Here is a 7,716-nt window from a genome sequence, read left to right as displayed (position 1 = left end):
CTGCTTTTTCTTCAGGCTATTTGCCGTGGCCATAAGCCTGCGCTTGAAGCGCTCTTGTTCGATGAGATCCTCTGGTACGGTGAATTCATCGTCGCCGAGGCTTGCCTCATCTTTGGAGGGGGGCATGTAATTGTCATCCTCCTCCTCTTCGCCAGCCGCTCTCTCAGGAGAGCTGGCTCCTTCATCCTCCTGCTCTAAATCTTGCTGGAGGGGATTGTTGTTGTCTTCGGCGCTATTCGGAGTGTTATTATCTCCTGTGCCGGTATCACCACTTTTGCTTTGGCGGGACTTAGAGCGGTGCCACTGACGTCGGCGCTTGGGTTGCTTCTTGGAGGGGTCATCCTCCGCTATCTCGTCGCCGTTGCCTTCATTGGGTGTATCCACCATGTATATGTCATACGACGAGGTGGATTTCCAGTGCCCTATAGGTGCTGGTTCATGTCCGTCTCCTACATCGTCGTCCATACCGTCGATGTCTTCGGAGTCGAAGTCAAGCATGTCGGTTGAATCATCGACAGTGGCTACAAAGTGGGTGGTGGGTGGGCGTCGAATTTCTTCATCGTCTGCATCCCAATCCGGTTGGCCATAATCCGGCCAGGGCTCTCCTGACAAAGAGAGAGACCTTAGTGAATTCAGAATGTCGCCGAAGGGCGAGTGCTGAAAGATATCTGCGGTGGTGAATTCCATGATCGGCGCCCAATCGAATTCGATTGGCAGGGGCGCGGATGGTTCGGGGTCCGGAAGAGAGTCCGGCACCTTGGAGTCACGGGCTGCGCAGAGGATTATGCTGGTGTTTTGCTTGATCACCGTCGAGACTGCAGCCCCTGAGGCGGTGTCTAGCCACCCGTCCTCGATTGGCGTAGCTGGCTCCGAGCTAAGGGTTGGAGCTGATGCGGGCGCGGCCTCGGGGGTACCGTCCAGTGGCAGAGCTAGGTCATACCCATCGCGACAGTGCGGGGCGCCCGGTTGTGGCTTGAATCCGTCGAAGATCAAGTCCCCACGGATGTTGGCCGTGTAATTCAAACTTCCAAATCTGACCTGATGGCCAGGGGCGTAGCTTTCAATCTGCTCCAGATGGCCAAGCAAATTAGCCCGCAGTGCAAAGCCGCCGAATACGAAGATCTGTCCGGGGAGAAAAGTCTCACCCTGGACCGCATCGCTATTGATGATAGTAGGAGCCATCAAGCCTAACGGCGACGACACAGAGGAACTCTCAATGAAAGCATCAATGTCGGTGTCAAAACCGGTGGATCTCGGGTAGGGGGTCCCGAACTGTGCGTCTAGGCCGGATGGTAACAGGAGGCAAGGGACACGAAGTTTTACCCAGGTTCGGGCCCTTTTGATGGAGGTAAAACCCTACGTCCTGCTTGATTAATATTGATGATATGGGTGTTACAAGAGTATATCTACCACGAGATCAGAGAGGCTAAACCCTAGAAGCTAGCCTATGGTATGATTGTATGTTGTGATTGTTGTCCTACGGATTAAAACCCTTCGGTTTATATAGACACCGGAGAGGGTTAGGGTTACACAAGGTCGATTACAAAGGAGGAGATATCCATATACGTATTGCCTAGCTTGCCTTCCACGCCAAGTAGAGTCCCATCCGGACACGAGACGAAGTCTTCAATCTTGTATCTTCATAGTCTAACAGTCCGGCCAATGGAGATAGTCCGGCTGTCCGGAGACCCCCTAATCCAGGACTCCCTCAACATGGAACCGGAGAAATTTCGAATAACACTATGTTACCTCAACGGGGATATGCACATCCCCAATAATAAGAATATCATATTTCTTCTTGACAGTAGGAAGAGGAAATTCAAAACCTCCAAATATAATCGATGGAATTTTTCCAATAGAGTTGATACTATGAACTTGAGGTTGTTTCCTTGGAAAGTGTACCATATGCTCATTACCATTAACATGAAAAGTGACATTGCCTTTAGTGCAATCAATAACAGCCCCTGCAGTATTCAAAAAGGGTCTTCCAAGAATAATAGACATACTATCGCCCTCGGGAATATCAAGAATAACAAAGTCCGTTAAAATAGTAACGTTTGCAACTACAACAGGCACATCCTCACAAATACCGACAGGTATAGCAGTTGATTTATCAGCCATTTGCAAAGATATTTCAGTAGGTGTCAACTTATTCAAATCAAGTCTACGATATAAAGAGAGAGGCATAAGACTAACACCGGCTCCAAGATCACATAAAGCAGTTTTAACATAGTTTCTTTTAATGGAGCATGGTATAGTGGGTATTCCTGGATCTCCAAGTTTCTTTGGTATTCCACCCTTAAAAGTATAATTAGCAAGCATGGTGGAAATTTCAGCTTCTGGTATCTTTCTTTTATTAGTAACAATTTCTTTCATATACTTAGCATAAGGATTCACTTTAAGCATATCAGTTAATCGTAGACGCAAAAAGATAGGTCTAATCATTTCAGCAAAGTGCTCAAAATCCTCGTCATCCTTTTTCTTGGATGGTTTGGGAGGAAAAGGCATGGGTTTCGGAACCCATGGTTCTTTTTCTTTACCATGTTTCCTAGCAACAAAGTCTTTCTTATCATAACGTTGATTCTTTGATTGTGGGTTATCAAGATCAACAGCAGGTTCAATTTCTATATCATTATCATTACTAGGTTGAGCATCATTATGAATATTATTATTAACATTATCACTAGTTTCAGGTTCATTACCAGATTGTGTTTCAGCATCAGAAATAGAAATATCATTTGGATTCTCAGGTGTTTCAGTAATAGGTTCACTAGAAGCATGCAAAGTCCTATCATTTTTCTTTTTTTTCCTTTTAGAAGGACTAGGTGCATCTATATTATTTCTCTGAGAATCTTCCTCAATTCTCTTAGGATGGCCTTCAGGATACAAAGGTTCCTGAGTCATTCTACCACCTCTAATCATAACTCTAACAGCATTATCATTATCTTTACTATTCAATTCATTGAGCAAATCATTTTGAACTTTAAGTACTTGTTCTACTTGAGTGGTAACCATAGAAGCATGTTTACTAATAAGTTTAAGTTCACCTTTAACATTAGCCATATAATCACCCAAGTGTTCAAGCATATTTGAATTGTATTTCAATTGTCTACCAAAATAAGCATTAAAATCTTCTTGCTTAACCATAAATTTATCAAACTCATCTAAGCATGGGCTAGCAAACTTAGTAAATGGGATTCCAGCTTTATCATATCTATAGAGAGAATTTACCTTTACTACCTGTGTCGGGTTATCAAGACCATGAGTTTCGGTAAAGGATTAAAATCATATGTTTCTTCAACAGGCGGTAAATTAAGACCATGCATTTCTTCAATAGGAGGTAAATTATTAACATCTTCAGCTTTAATACCTTTTTCTTTCATAGATTTCTTTGCCTCTTGCATATCTTCAGGACTGAGAAATAGAATACCCCTCTTCTTCGGAGTTGGTTTAGGAATTGGCTCCAGAGGTGTCCAATTATTTTCATTTGTCAACATATTATTCAATAGAATTTCAGCTTCATCCGGTGTTCTTTCCCTGAAAACAGAACCGGCACAACTATCCAGGTAATCTCTGGAGGCATCGGTTAGTCCATTATAAAAGATATCAAGTATTTAATTTTTCTTAAGAGGATGATCAGGCAAAGCATTAAGTAATTGGAGAAGCCTCCCCCAAGCTTGTGGGAGACTCTCTTCTTCAGTTTGCACAAAATTATATATATCCCTTAAAGCAGCTTGTTTCTTATGAGCAGGGAAATATTTAGTAGAGAAGTAATAAATCATATCCCGGGGACTACGCACACAACCAAGATCAAGAGAATTAAACCATATCTTAGCATCACCCTTTAATGAGAACGAAAATATTTTAAGTATATAAAAGTAACGAGTTCTCTCATCTTTAGTGAACAGGGTGGCTATATCATTCAACTTAGTAAGATGTGCCACAACAGTTTCAGATTCATAACCATGAAAAGGATTAGATTCAACCAAAGTAATTATATCAGGATCAACAGAGAATTCATAATACTTATCAGCAACACAGATATGTGAAGTAGCAAAAGCAGGGTCAGGTTTCATTCTAGTATTTAGAGATTGCTTACTCCATTTAGCTAATAACCTTTTGAGTTCATTTCTATTTTTGCAAGCTAAAATAGTGAAAGAAGCTTCTTGATCAAAAACATAACCCTTAGGAATAACAAGTGATTCTTCATCATCACTTTCATCAGTATCATCAGATTCAATATTTTCAATCTCTCTAGCCCTAGCAAGTTGTTCATCAAGAAAATCACTAAGTGGCACAGTAGTATCAGGCATGGAGGTAGTTTCATCATAAGTATCATGCATAGCAAAAGTGGCATCATCAATAACAAGCAACATATCAGAACGAATAGCAGAAGCAGGTGTAGGTGTCGCAAGCTTACTTAAAACAGAAGGTGAATCAAGTGCAGAGCTAGATGGCAGTTCCTTACCTCCCCTCCTGGTTGAGGGATAGATCTTGGTTTTTGGATCTCTCAAGTTCTTCATAATGATAAGCAGATATATATCCCAAGAGACTCAAAGAATAGAGCTATGCTCCCCGGCAACGGCGCCAGAAAATAGTCTTGATAACCCACAAGTATAGGGGATCGCAACAGTTTTCAAGGGTAAAGTATTCAACCCAAATTTATTGATTCGACACAAGGGGAGCCAAAGAATATTCTCAAGTATTAGCAACTGAGTTGTCAATTCAACCACACCTGGAAACTTAGTATCTGCAGCAAAGTATTTAGTAGCAAAGTAATATGATAGTAGTGATAACGGTAGCAAAAGGTAACAGTAGTAAAAGTAGTGTTTTTGGTATTTTGTAGTGATGATAGCAATAGCAACGGGAAAGTAAATAAGCGGAGAACAATATATGGAAAGCTCGTAGGCAATGGATCAGTGATGGAGAATTATGCCGGATGCGGTTCATCATGTAACAGTCATAACCTAGGGTGACACAGAACTAGCTCCAGTTCATTGATGTAATGTAGGCATGTATTCCGAACATAGTCATACGTGCTTATGGAAAAGAACTTGCATGACATCTTTTGTCCTACCCTCCCGTGGCAGCGGGGTCCTCATGGAAACTAAGGGATATTAAGGCCTCCTTTTAATAGAGAACCGGAACAAAGCATTAACACATAGTGAATACATGAACTCCTCAAACTACGGTCATCACGGGTAAGTATCCCGATTCTTGTCACTTCGGGGTTAATGGATCATAACACATAATAGGTGACTATAGACTTGCAAGATAGGATCAAGAACACTCATATATTGATGAAAACATAATAGGTTCAGATCTGAAATCATGGCACTCGGGCCCTACTGACAAGCATTAAGCATAGAAAAGTCATAGCAACATCAATCTCAGAACATAGTGGATACTAGGGATCAAACCCTAACAAAACTAACCCGATTACATGATAGATCCCATCCAACCCATCACCGTCCAGCAAGCCTACGATAGAATTATCCACGCACGGCGGTGAGCATCATGAAATTGGTGATGGAGGATGGTTGATGATGATGATGGCGACGGATTCCCCTCTTCGGAGCCCCGAACGGACTCCAGATCAGCCCTCCCGAGAGGTTTTAGGGCTTGGCGACAGCTCTGTATTGTAAAACGCGATGATTTCTTCTCTCTGATTTTTTCTCCCCGAAACACAATATATGGAGTTGGAGTCGGAGAGGCAACAGGGGGCCCACGAGGTAGGGGGACGCGCCCTAGGGGGGCAGGCGCGCCCCCACCCTCGTGGAGAGGTGGTGGGCCCCCTGGCCTTCATCTTTTGCAGGTATTTTTCATATTTTCTGAAAAGTTGCTTCGTGAAGTTTCAGGTCATTCCAAGAATGTTTGTTTCTGCACATAAATAACACCATGGTAATTCTGCTGAAAACAGCGTCAGTCCGGGTTAGCTCCATTCAAATCATGCAAGTTAGAGTCCAAAACAAGGGCAAAAGTGTTTGGAAAAGTAGATATGTTAGAGACGTATCACCGCCTACCTCCATTTCCACGCCGGACGCACCCTTGCCGCCACTTGGCGCATCCCCACTGGCTGGCGTCACCGCAGCCGCCAGCCTCCACCTCTCCCAAGCCGCCACATGTCCCTGGCAGTCTTCAGCGCCACCGCGGCCCGCCCGGACCCGGGGTAGGCCCGCCAAGCCCTGATGGGCCCGTCCCCGAGCCCGTCTGCTCCGCCGCCAGGAAGCTCGTGCCTCCCTCCGTTGCTGCGCCCGTCTCCGGCAACCGGATCTCGCCGGAGGCCACGACCCCACCGCGCTGGAGCTCCCTCGACCCCGCGCCACCAGGCCAGCTGCCGCTCCCTGCTCCCCTTCTTCCGTGCTCTCTCTCCCTCCCTGATGCAGCCTCGCCTCCCCGCTATTTTGCATATCTGCCACTCGTCGCCGGAGATGGCCTAGCCGCCGTCGCCGGCCCCCTCGCCCTCCACCACCGTCAGATCCGGGACCCCCTCGCCTAGATATGCCCGTTCCCGACCTCGCCGGCCGCGCCCGTCGCCGTTTCCCCGCGCGCCGCCCTTGCCGGAGCTCCGCCGCTGTAGCCGCCGCTCTTCGTTGACCGCACATGATCAACCCAGCTGCGCCCGTTGATCGCGAGCGTGGTTGGGCCGCAACCGCACCCCTCGCTCTGTCGCGTGGGCCTCCACAGCTGCACCGGCCCACGAGAGAGCTTCGGCCTGCCTCCCCACATCACCACAGCCGCGCCTCTCCCGTTGGTCCAGCGGGCTTCCTCTGCAAACGGGCCATGGCCCATGGGTGAGCAGACCCCGCTCCAGCCCCTTGTGCATGTTGGGCCAGATCTCAATTTCGGCCCGTGTAATGTTTTTTCGTTTGGACGGATTTAGTAGTTATTCCAGAGAACGTGGTATTACAGAAAAGTCCCTAGAGTTCATGCATTTAATAACTCACAATCCGTGAATCATATGTAAAAGCTTTATATGTGAAAACGCTTAGATTTTCATCTAGTTTCATAATATCCAACTTTCATGCATGTTTAAAATGTTAAACTTGTTGTTTGCATTAATTTTCTTAAATGCCATGCTGAAATGTTTTATTTCATAACTAAATAACCGCAGCTCCAAATTTAATAATATTTATATGTAAATGGGGCATAAAAATGCATAGATTAACATGATGTACTTACTTTGCATGTTTAACAACTCTAAAAATATGTTTAGGGCAGAACAGTAGCTAATTTGAAATATGCATATGAGGATTTTCCGGAATTGTTGTTGTTGTTGTTTCCGGCCTCATTTAAACTTGCTTAAATGTATAGTTTTCATATGCTTCACCCCTTGCCATGTTTAATAACATTTAATGTTGTTGGGTACATAAACGAGAGAGAACTAAGTAATTGTATGTGGTGTTTCGTTAATACGCAACTCGTTGCTTATTGAGCTCCACTTAATTTGTAGTATTGTTTGTGCACTTTGCCATGCCATGCCTCATTAAACCGGACATGCATCATACTTGGTTGTGCATCATGCCATGTTTATGTGATGGGTGTTTACTATGTTGCTTGCTTCTTTCCGGGTTGCTTCTCTCGTTAGCTTTGGTTTCATTTCGGGGTTGTGAGGATCCGTTCGACTACGTCCGTTTGTCTACTTCATGGACTCGTTCTTCTTCCTTGCGGGATCTCAGGCAAGATAACCATACCCTCGAAATTACTCCTATCTTT

This window comes from Triticum aestivum, chromosome 3A, assembly GCF_018294505.1.
Source record: "Triticum aestivum cultivar Chinese Spring chromosome 3A, IWGSC CS RefSeq v2.1, whole genome shotgun sequence".
Classification (NCBI taxonomy): Eukaryota; Viridiplantae; Streptophyta; class Magnoliopsida; order Poales; family Poaceae; genus Triticum; species Triticum aestivum.
Note: the sequence above shows the minus strand (reverse complement) of the source record.